This window comes from Scyliorhinus torazame, chromosome 1, assembly GCF_047496885.1.
Source record: "Scyliorhinus torazame isolate Kashiwa2021f chromosome 1, sScyTor2.1, whole genome shotgun sequence".
NCBI lineage: Eukaryota > Metazoa > Chordata > Chondrichthyes > Carcharhiniformes > Scyliorhinidae > Scyliorhinus > Scyliorhinus torazame.
This window is the reverse complement of record NC_092707.1, coordinates 118439082-118451477: the sequence shown is the minus strand read 5'-3', so window position 1 is coordinate 118451477 and position 12396 is coordinate 118439082.

Below are 12396 nucleotides of genomic sequence, written 5' to 3'. Positions count from 1 at the left end.
CAAACCACCTCTCTTACCGGCGGGACAAGGCGGCGCGGGCGGGCTCCGGGGTCCTGGGGGGGGGGGGGGCGCGAGGCGATCTGGCCCCGGGGGGTGCCCCCACGGTGGCCTGGCCCGCGATCGGGGCCCACCGATCCACGGGCGGGCCTGTGCCGTGGGGGCACTCTTTTCCTTCCGCCTTCGCCACTGTCTCCACCATGGCGGAAGAGACTACCTCCACAGCGCATGCGCGGGGATGCCGTGAGCGGCCGCTAACGCTCCCGTGTATGCGCCGCCCGGCAATGTCATTTCCGCGCCAGCTGGCGGGGCACTTCTGCCAGCTGGCGGGGCGGAAATCAGTCCAGCGCGGGCCTAGCCCCTCAAGGTTAGGACTCAGCCGGTCAAGGGGCGGAGGAGTCCGCACCTTTGGGGTGGCGCGATGCCGGACTGATTTGCGCCGTTTTTGGCGCCGGTCGGCAGACATCGCGCCGATACCGGAGAATTTCGCCCATGTTTCCCGGCACTCGCAGCGCCGAGAAACACCTGGCTATACAAATGCGACTCATGTGTATAGGAGGCCTCAGCGGGGAACACGCGGCCAAGGCCACACATAGCTTCATTTTGTACTTTGGGGAGCTCCGCTCGCCGGAACTCTGCAAGTGTACCGAGAGATCGGACACCATTGAAAAATGGCATCCCGATCACCAAGGCCTCCAAGGCAATCCCCAAACTCGCCACCCAGCCCCAATGCACTAACGAAGGGTCCCTGGAACCCTCCCCAGCACCCACACAGGGCATCCCCCAGCTAGGGTGCCAGGTTGGCACTGCCAAAATGCCAAGCTAGCATTCTTTGCACACGCAATTGGGTTGGGAGTGCCCTGTGTGGGTGAGGGGGGAAGTCGGGGACCCTCGCATAGTGCGTTCGGACTGGGGGTGTGGTCGGGGGTTGCATCAGTGGCCTCGGGGATCAGAGGGTCCCGATCTCTCTGAGGAGTTCCTGCGAGTGTAGCCTCGGCCATGCGTTCCCCACTGAGGCCCCTTATACAGCACGAATGGCATTGTATAGCCGTGTGTTTCTCGACACTGCAAGCATGGGAAACACGCTTCTAAATGCGCTCACTATGGGACTTTGTTCCCAATTAGTTGAAAGTGCCTCAAATGTCAATTTGGGCGAGTTTGACACGCCAGACTTTTGGATGAGATCCACATCGGTAATCACGTACAGTTAGGGCGCGATCTACCGGTCACGTCTAGCAGGAATCGGGACGGACCGTGGCCGGGTGATCCCGCGAGAGGCCTCTATCAGGATTACGGACGATCCTGCCCACAATGGGCAGGATCTAGACTTGCATAGTTCAGCGAGCTTAACGGCTCACTTAACTATGCCAATGCCGGATTTAACTGGCACCCGGATCTATCAGTCTCACCAAGCAGACACCAGACGGGCACCGTTTAGCATTGATCCCCACAAACAGGGACCAGGCGGAACGTCACTTGGGGTGTCTCTCAGGCAATTGTAGAACCCTGGGTATTTGGTCTCTGGGCAGGGTGGCCCCCTGATATTGTTGATGCCACTAGGACACATTGGCACTGCCAGCCTGGCACCCTGACAGTGACACCTAGGTGCCACTTTAGCACTGCCAGGGTGCCGAGGTGTCACTGCCAGGCTGGCATGTCAAGGGGTCTGGGTGGCATTTTGAATGCCCTGCCCGTGTGGTCGGATGCTGGGGGGGGCCTCATGAATCCACCAAAAGGTGAGTTGGGGTGTTGGGGAGTCCAGGGGTCACGTCAGGGGGCCACGAGATCGAGGCGCCATTTTTACATGGAGCTCCACAGTGCAGGAAATGTGGCTGAGAGTGGCCTCCACTGGGGGTTTCCCCTGAGGCCCCTAAAGAAACAGAGTTCCGTTCGAAAGCAGCGAGAACAACCCTGTTAATCCATCCCATAACGGGACTCTGTTGTTTTTTCGTTAGATCGTGCCCGATGTCATTTTCTGGGACCCTGAGGGGCAGCATGGTGGCACAGTGGTTAGCACTGCTGCCTCACGGCGCCGAGGGCCCGGGTTTGATCGTGGCCCCAGGTCACTGTCCATGTGGAGTTTGCACATTTTCAATGTGTCTGTGTGGGTCTCACCCCACAACCCAAACAAGATGTGCAAGGTAGGTGGATTGGACATGCTAAATTGTCCCTTAATTGGAAAAGAAGAATTAGGTTCTCTAAATTTATAACAAAAAATTAAAATAAAAAATTTTGGGGCCCTGGGGATTTTCTCCCTGGCCTAGCCCACACTTAGAAGTTATTTCAGCAATGTGGACCTGAACGAGACCGACTCCTCAGAAATCGGGGCGCCGTTTTGAAAGGGCGCCCTGATCTGTAAGTGAGCTTCAGGGTCCCCCAAGCACGAGAAATGTCACCTCCTGCACACTTCAGCATTACCCCACATCCCCCACCCCAAGTGAGAACACCCTGCCATGTGGTTGCTGAGCCCCCCTGCCTTTTCAGACCTTCCCAATTCCCCTTTTCAGGCTGTGGTAAACCACTGTTAGGGTATTATATGTATTGTGGTAAACTGTTACTGTACTACATTATTGTGGTAAACCACTGCCTGCTGGCTCCCCCTCCCCTCGGGCTCGGGATAAAGGTGGCTGACCTCCGACACTGCCCCAGTTCGGGATCAGTGGCCAGGAGGCTTTCTGTTTAGCTTATTAAAGCCACAGTTTCGTTCACTACTCGTTTGTGTTAATTGATGGCACATCACAGGCTACCGCCCCCCCACCCCCCCATCTTTCAGGACCCCCACCCTTCATCCCCTAATCTTTATGAGGCCCTTTCCATACCAGTCTTCGAACTCCCACCCTTCATAACCTATCATCCCTCCTTTCATGGGCATGGCCCCCTCAGGCCCTGACCCTTGGCTGTGCCACCCTGGCAGTCGGTCACCCCAGCAATGCCACCCAAATACCCTGGTCGTGATCCTTCCAGCTTGGCAGTGCCACGGTGCGCAGGTGCCACATGGAAAACTAGGTTGCCACCCTGCCCTATCCCCGACCACCCACAGGTCTCCAATGTCCTAGGGAAACCCCCAAGTGCCCTAATGGCTCATTGAAATATGCTGATCTTGATTTCGCCCAGCGTGACCAAGATCCAGATCGCGAGGTCTCGTTGAATCTCACAACGCGAATCTCGTGGGATTCAACTGGCTGGTCGCAACAGCAAGTTGGGCGTGGCGAGGCTGGTAAATCGCACCCAGAATCTCTTCTTGGGTCAGAAGATTGAGTAAACTTTAAATATCACTGTTTTGGCACGGTAGCACAATGGTTAGCACTATTGCTTCACAGCTCCAGGGTCCCAGGTTCGATTCCCGGCTTGGGTCACTGTCTGTGTAGAATCTGCACGTTCTCCCTGTGTCTGCGTGGGTTTCCTCCGGGTGCTCCGGCTTCCTCCCACAAGTCCCCAAAGATGTGTTTGTTAGATGAACTGGACATTCTGAATTCTCCCTCTTTGTACCCGAACTGGCACCGGAGTGTGACGACTTACGGCTTTTCAGTAACTTCATTGCAGTGTTAATGTAAGCCTACTTGTGACAATAATAAAGATTGTTATTAGTAGTAGTAATACTTTTACCTCTGGGTCAGAAGAATGGGCTTTCCAATTGCACTCCAGAACTCAACCACAGAATCTCCCTTCACAATAGCACTGTGGGTGTACCTACAACAGATGGACTACAGTGGTTCAGAAAGGCAGCTCACTACCATCATCTCAAGGGACAATTAAAATTGCGCACAAAATAATGCTGAGCACACCCCGTGAAAGAATTTTTTTAATGGATGACATTCCGGTGCTGCACTGCTGAACATGCCTTCTTTCAGATGACAGGTTAAACTATAGCCCCGACTCTCGGGTGTGTCGTGTTGGGTGTTCTGGTCTACAAACAGGTCAACACGGCTGTGGTGTTGGGTTCTCTGGTGCACAGATGAGCCAACACAGTTGTATGTGGTACAACTCTATTTTATTTTAACTCTTATATACAGTTCGTTCTGGATACTCTGCACGTGCTGTCTCCCTGAGTGTGTCATGTAGCAGGTCTGTCCTGGTCCTCGTCTCCAGCTAATACTGACCACCAGGTGTCGTGTTTGTGCTTTTATATCTTTCTGTGATTGGTTGTGGTGTTGTGTGTTCTGATTTGTCTGTTGGTGTGTCTATCATGATGTGTGTGTTTGAATATCATGACATCCCTCCTTTTTACAAAGATATGTGCCTACGTGGTTATAAATATAATCGTGTCGTGAGTGCATCTAAGAGTGTGTGTGTGTGTTGTGTACAGCGTGTGTATATGACGTAACTATTTACATGGGGCGATGTCGGGTGCGTCACACTAACAAGGTTGTACCATAACAAAACATGAATGCGAGAAAAAAAACAACTTGAACAGTGGTCCGGTCAGACAATATCTGGAACGATAAACAACAACAGGTTATAATACAGAAGTGTTTGACTTTTTGAACGTATGAACAGCACTATAAGTCCAGTCTAATGGGTGACCGCCTCAAGAATAGGCTGGTCCTCAAGCCGGTTCAGCTGTGGAGATTTGGGTTCACACTGGTTCACCTTGGACTGTTGGAGGTGATGCTGCTGCCGAAGTCTCTACTTTACCATTTGTTGTACTTCGTGCAGTGCTTGGTTTTTCATTCGTGCAAATATAACATTCAACATCTTTGTTAGTGTTGCCTTGGCTGTGGTTTGGTTCTGGTGGCGATGGAAGGGGCATGATCCGTGGCATCTCCACGAAGTCATCCTTGGGAACCAGTGGAGGATCCAGCGTGTGCGTACGGTTCAGTTGCGAGCGTGGAAGGCGGCGCAAAGCTCGCTGATTGCGCCTACGCACGAATCAATCCGCCCTGCATGCCAGGAACAAGGTGGAGTCTTTTTTCTTTTTATGTTTGTGGTGGACGGCATCTTGTAGCCGATGGGTCATTGCCATCGAAGAAGCACCATCACTAATATCATGCAAGGCGATGACTGTGCCAGATGTGGAAGTTGGCCGAGACCGTGCACGCTGGTTCCGGCCACCTGCTGTGCCGGAAGGGCGACTCCACAGAGAAACGTTGAAGCATGTCGCCTTGGAGAGAGAATTGTTGCTTGCATCAACGTCTGGCGATGGCGCGAATTGGTGTGTCCATCTTGGACCGCCGGTGCTGGTCGCCACTGCCGACCCAGTGGGACTGCCACGCGGTCCATTCCCTGTCGCCGTGGCATCCGCCGTCACCCTGAGCGTGCCATCACCGAGGCCGCGACACCGCCCATCAGGAGCAAGGTCTGGCGTGCGCGAATCAGAGTCGGCGCTTGGCTGCTCCCCATCTGGAGTCCGGTCTGCCTTCCGTCGATGCTCCCCATCCGGAGTCCCAGCAGGTTCACTGGAGGCAGCCGAGATTCCCTGAAGCTGCACTTCTGGAGTCGGAACATGCAGGAATGCACCGACCAGTGGAGAGGCTCGAGCCATCGAGGGTGGAAGCGGTGCGCCGCCACCGCAGTCGTCAGTGGTCCCACCGTGATCGTCGAGTGCCTCGGTACGCATTAGGCGAGGTCTGTCACCTTGCACCTTTTGCATGGGAAGTGGGATGCTGTCGTCACTCATCTCACATCCCGTGGATAGACCCTCATTAGCAGCTTGCTGTTCACTAGGGTTGGGTAAATTGTCAGAGTTTTCATCTGGTGGTGCACACCATGTCGGTGGACTGTCATTGTCTTGCCGTTGTCCTTCATTTGGGCTTTTCTTCTTTGGAATTTTAAATCTTCCCCCAGACATTGCAGAACCTTGTTTATTACCCCCAAATTCTCCCATATGTATGGTCTCGAATATAGGATCCAATGTTTCTATCGACATTGTACTATTTTCCAAAGAACATTCCGTTTCACTTTTCTTCTCAGGTACCTCATATGTATCTTTGTCTAATGTACATGCCTTCATGGTCTCTGGGTCTGATTTTGCTGGGACTGGCATGGTCACAGTCTCTCTTTTACTGTTCTCAATTGCCCACATTATACTCCCCATACATAACTGCTTAATCACTGGGGTTAGTGTGGTACAATGGATAATCGGGTCGACCTTATCTGCATCTTCACCATTAGTGGAAAGCACACTTGGTTCACTTGAAACTGCTCCGGGTTTTAAATTCGTTATCTGGCTACTCGATGTCGGTGTCCTCAGGATTCTTGCTCCAATGTTCTGCTCATTTATCAGTGGAGTGTGTATAGGTTCAATGCAATTAATGTTCCCCTCAAGGTTTGAAGAGTCATTACTGACTAACTGCTGGTCTCCGAAGTTGGGACTTTACGGCGTTGTGTTGAAGGGAGACATTTGTCCCTGCTGTAGATATGATTCAGGTTGTGTTATTTCCATTACCTGAGGATCAATGTCTTGTCCATTTTTTCGATCCGTACTAAAACACTGGCAATTCTCAGTCTGCTCCTTGCAAGTTAAACATTCAATTAATTTCTTTAGCAAATCCTCAGCATCCTTCTGTGACCGTGCAGCATTATTAATCTCTGTTCGGCTATAATGATCCTGAAGGTCAGAGCATAAACCTTTTTTCTTCGGGCTTGGAAGAGGCGATTCCTTTGGCTTGTCTTCACTTGGGCTGGAACAGTCTTCAGCGCTGTGTCCTTCATTGTAGCATGAGAGACCGTCATGGTCATGCTGCTGTGTAGTGGAGCATGGTAGGCTGTTATAGCCTTCTTGCTGTTCACGTGAGCATGGCAGACTTGCATCGTCTGCCGCTGGTTGGTCAGGAGAGGTTGCTAGACCCTCATGGTCTTGTTCCTGCAAGGACCGCACATTGGAGTCTTGCGTTGCTTCTATCGTGGAGGCTGTCCATGAGTTCTCTGTGGAGGCTTGTGACACTGGAGTCACTTCTTGTTCGTGCAAGGACTGCGCTCTGGAGTCTTGCGTTGCTTCTATCGTGGAGGCTGTCCACGAGCTCTCTGTGGAGGCTTGTGACACTGGAGTCACTTCTTGTTCGTGCAAGGACTGCGCTCTGGAGTCTTGCGTTTCTGCAATTGTGGAGTCTGTCCACGAGCTTGCTGTGGAGGCTTGTGACTCTGGAGTCACTTCTGGTTCATGCGAGGACTGCGCTCTGGAGTCTTGCATGTCTTCTTTCATAGAGTCGGGAACGTTGAGCGAGACGTGGACCACGCTCTGTGTGGCAGCAGGGCGCTCTCCGTGTGCTTGCACCACTCCCTGTCTGTTAATGTCAGGCTGCAGCATCATCCGGTACTGATAAGTATGGACGTCATATCTGCTGGGTTGAAGATCCTCAAATCCGAAAAATGAATCCGCATCTGCGTCGGATTCAATGTGGGGGCCGCCAATGTGCAACACGAAAGGTTCGTCCGAGTTATAGTCGTATAGGACCACGGAGCTATCATTGGGCCCGCGAGGTCCGGAAACACTGTAAAGATCGTCATCAAAGTATTCGAGGTCGGAATCATCGGCTTGTGCGTAGGTAACTGCTTGTCGGAGGGTTCTTCAGAGGTCAAATTCATCTCCTGGGTCAATTTGCGGCAATGTGCTGTCATTCCAGGTGAGGGAAGGTTGTTTTACAGCTTTAACAGATTTTTGTTTTTTTGATTTGGGACGTTTCCCTTTTAAATTGGATTTGGGACGTTTCCCCTTTAAATTGGTGCGGTCTGGGGCCTCTGACATCCTGACGCTCAGTATGTAGCACGTAGGAAGCGACTGCGCATGCTCAGATCGCTGTTCCTTTACCGATGGCCGTTTTCTTGACTGCGCATGCGCAGCATCTCGCGCATGCGCAAACAAAACTTCCGGTTCTGCGCACTGCTCGCGCAACTGTGCTAGCGTGATACCTTTAGCAAGATGGCCGCCGACCTCGACCCAGCCCTCTCTCAGGCCCGGGATTTCGGCCTCTGGGAATTCGGGCTCCGGGATCCCGGCCACGAGGTGAGTACTGCCGCTTTTCTTACCTTTACTTGCCGATTGGATTGCGTTTTCTTCACAGTACTTGGAGAATTTGTCCAGGACTGCCTGGTAATCGTACCTTTGCTGCCTCCTGAAGAACCTGAACCTTGTGAATATTTCTCTTGCCCTTGCACCGGCGATGGTGAGGAGAAATTCAATTTTTTCGCTATCATCCAGGTCTTGGAGTTCAGCTGCCACCAGGAACAATTCGAACACTTGCCGGAATCACTGCCAGTTTTCGCGGAGATCGCCGTGGCACTGGAGCGGCTGCGGAACCGGGAGCTCTATCATTTTGCCTGGGCACTGCTGGTTGTCTGTGTACACTGAGGTATGCCGGCAGGTATCGATCCACTCCTGTACCATGTGGTGTTGGGTTCTCTGGTGCACAGATGAGCCAACACAGTTGTATGTGGTACAACTCTATTTTATTTTAACTCTTATATACAGTTCGTTCTGGATACTCTGCACGTGCTGTCTCCCTGAGTGTGTCGTGTAGCAGGTCTGTCCTGGTCCTCGTCTCCAGCTAATACTGACCACCAGGTGTCGTGTTTGTGCTTTTATATCTTTCTGTGATTGGTTGTGGTGTTGTGTGTTCTGATTTGTCTGTTGGTGTGTCTATCATGATGTGTGTGTTTGAATATCATGACAACGGCTGGAGATGGTGTAACTCTATTTTATTAACAACTCAACTGTGGTAACATACTGTAAGCTTGGGTACGTGCATTACCAGCTTATCTGTGGACCCTGTCCTATCACTATCTAGGTGAGGCACTCAGCACATGGTGAATGTCTGAGAGGCAGGCTGTGAGCTCTGTGCTCTGAGCTGGCTGCTGCTAGAATGAGCGGGAATTCTGGTGTCCCCTGTCTTAATAGTGTGTGTGCTCTCACTGGTGATTGACTGCGATGTTGTGTATGCTGGTTGGTCCTACTGTATGTCCGTCAGTGTGTCAGTGTGTGTGTGATTGCACCATGATATGCTGATGTATATCATGACATCCTCCCTTTTCACAATGAATATGTGCCTATATGAGAATAAATAAAGTGTAGTGAGTGCGTCTGATCATGTGTGTGCATTATTTACATCAATATGTACATGTGGCTATGCTATATACACGGGAAGGTGCCAGGTGCAGAGGAAAACTATGTTACACCAAGAACAAAATAAATGTTATTAACAAATGATGAAAAACTCTTAAACAGTACAGCAGAACAAGTCATTGAGTCCAATAGTGCAAGGTTTATAAATCAAGTCTTTGGGGTGGGCGACGAATTCGGGTTGACCGCCTCAAGGGTGGTTCAGGATCCACCGGCTGAGGAATGGGCGGGACCACAGTCGAGTGAGGAGGAGGCAGGGTATCCGGAAGCTCAACAAAGTCCATGTCAGGGACAACAGGAGGGCGTGGCACCGGTGCAGAATTTCGTAGCGAGCGTGGAACCAGAGGAAGGGCACGCCGATTGCGGCGGTGAATGGAGCCATCAGGCAAATGAACCAGAAACGAGCAGGGAGCCACCGTCTAAGAATCTCAGCGGTTGCCGACCAGCCACCCTCTGGAAGATGTATGCGGACATGATTTCTAGGCACCAGGGCAGGAAGATCAGTCGCCCGAGCATCATGAGCCGCCTTGTGCTGCTCACGCTCTTGTTGCATCCGCCGAAGTACCGGAGCATGGTCGAGGTCTGGGACGTGAATGGACGGCACAGTGGTCCTGAGGGTGCGACCCATAAGCAGTTGGGCCGGCGATAGCCCCGTGGACAGTGGGGCCGAGCGATAGGCCAGCAAGGCGAGGCAGAAGACATATCCTGCATCAGCAGCCTTGCAGAGGAGCCTTTTTACAATGTGGACGCCCTTCTCTGCTTTGCCATTTGACTGAGGGTGCAGGGGACTGGACGTCACGTGTGCAAAGTTGTATGCACGAGCGAAGGAAGACCATTTCTGACTCACGAAGCAGGGACCATTGTCTGACATCACGGTGAGCGGAATGCCGTGGCGAGCAAAGGTCTCCTTACAGGCCCGGATAACAGCCGATGACGTAGTGTCGTGCAGGCATAATGACCTCAGGATAGCTGGAAAAGTAGTCGATGATGATGATGTAGTCCCTGCCGAGCGCCTGGAACAGGTCCACGCCCACCTTCGACCAGGAGGATGTGACCAACTCATGGGGCTGAAGGGTCTCACGTGGTTGTGCCGGCTGGAACCGCTGACAGGTGGGGCAATTGAGCACAGTGTTAGCAATGTCCTCATTTATTCCCAGCCAGTATACAGCCTCTCGGGCCCTCCACTGGCATTTCTCAACGCCGAGATGGCCTTCATGCAGCTGTTCTAAGACAAGCCGGTGCATGCTGTGTGGGATCACAATGCGGTCCAGCTTCAGGAGGACACGATCCACGACTGCCAAGTCATCCCGAATGTTGTAAAGCTGTGGGCATTGTCCCTTGAGCCACCCGTCTATCATGTGGCGCATCACACGTTGCAGAAGGGGGTCAGCCGCAGTCTCACGGCGAATGTGGGCAAGGCGTTCGTCAGTGGCCGGCAGATTGGCAGAAGTGAAGGTTCCATGTGCGTCGACTTGGACAACGAACCCCTCTGGGTCGGATGGAGTGTCGACAGCCCTGGACAGAGCGTCTGCTATGATCAGGTCCTTACCCGGGGTGTATACAAGTTGGAAGTCGTACCTCCGGAGTTTGAGCAGAATGCGCTGGAGGCGAGGGGTCATGTCATTAAGGTCCTTTTGGATGATGCCAACCAGCGGGCGATGGTCGGTCTCCACAGTGAACTGGGGAAGGCCATACACATAGTCGTGGAACTTGTCAACGCCAGTCAACAGCCCTAGGCACTCCTTCTCAATCTGCGCATAGCGCTGCTCTGTGGGGGTCATGGCACGTGACGCATAGGCGACAGGGGCCCATGATGAGGTGTCATCTCGTTGCAGGAGGACCGCCCCAATGCCGGATTGGCTGGTGTCAGTCGAGATCTTCGTCTCCCTTGCAGGATCGAAGAACGCCAGTACCGGGGCGGTGGTAAGCTTGACTTTGAGCTCCTCCCATTCACGCTGGTGGGTGGGAAGCCACTGGAATTCAGTTGTCTTCCTGACAAGGTGCCGGAGAGCTCTGATGTGGGAAGCAAGGTTAGGGATGAATTTTCCCAGGAAGTTGACCATTCCTAGAAAGCGTAGCACCGCCTCCTTGTCTGTCGGCTTCTGCATGGCCGTGATGGCTGCCACCTTGTCGGCATCCGGCCGCACACCCAACCGGGAGATGTGTCCCCCAAGAACATGAGCTCGGTTTGGCCAAAAGAACATTTGGATCTGTTAAGGCGCAGGCCCTGGTCCCGTATCCGTTGAAAGACGCGTTGGAGGCGACTGATATGCTCCTGCGGTGTGGTAGACCAAATAATGATGTCGTCCACATAGACGCGCACGCCTTCGATGCCCTCCATCATCTGTTCCATGATGCGATGGAAAGCTTCAGAGGCCGATATGATTCCAAATGGCATCCTATTGTAGCAGTATCTGCCAAATGGAGTGTTGAAGGTACACAGCTTCCTGCTGGACTGATCCAATTGAATCTGTCAGAAGCCCTTTGAGGCATCAAACTTGGTGAATATTTTTGCCCGAGCCATCTCGCATGTGATCTCCTCACGTTTGAGTATAGGGTAATGTTCCCTCATTATATTGCGATTTAAGTCTTTCGGGTCAATACAGATCCGGAGCTCGCTGGAAGGCTTCTTGATGCACACCATGGAGCTGACCCACGCAGTTGGCTCCGTCGCCCGGGAAAGCACTCCTTGGTCCTGAAGGTCCTGCAGCTGCTGCTTGAGGCGGTCCTTGAGGGGTACTGGGACTCTGCGAGGTGCATGAACTACCGGGGTGCCATCCTGTTTGAGCAGGAATTTGTATGTGTAGGGCAGTGTACCCATGCCTGCGAAAGCATCCTGGTTGTGAGAGAGGATTGAGTTTAGTTGCGCCCTGAATTCCGCATCTTGGAAGTCAGAACTGCCTTCTGGAGAGAGTGTACTCGCTGAACGAGGTGGAGGAGTTTGCACGCCTGTACGCTTAGCAGAGAGTCCTTTGAAGAGCCCACGATCTCGAAGGGTAGGATGGCTTTACACGAGTTGTATGTCACTTCGAGTTGGCACGACCCCGTGGCGGGGATGACGTTGCCATTATAGTCGACCAGTTGACAGATGGATGGAAGAATTGCTGGCTTGACCCTCAGGGTTTGAAGTGCTGACCATGCGAGGAGATTTGAGGAAGCACCCGTGTCCAGGCGGAATGTGATCTGGGATCGGTTGACCGTCAGGGTGGCACACCACTCGTCGTCCGGATCAATGCTGTGCACCAACAGCGGCTGGTGCGTTCGACTCGGGGACAGCCTGTTCTTGTTGATGACAGCAATGTGGAAAGGCTCCCTATCCTCAGTGTCACTGGTCTGTATGATGT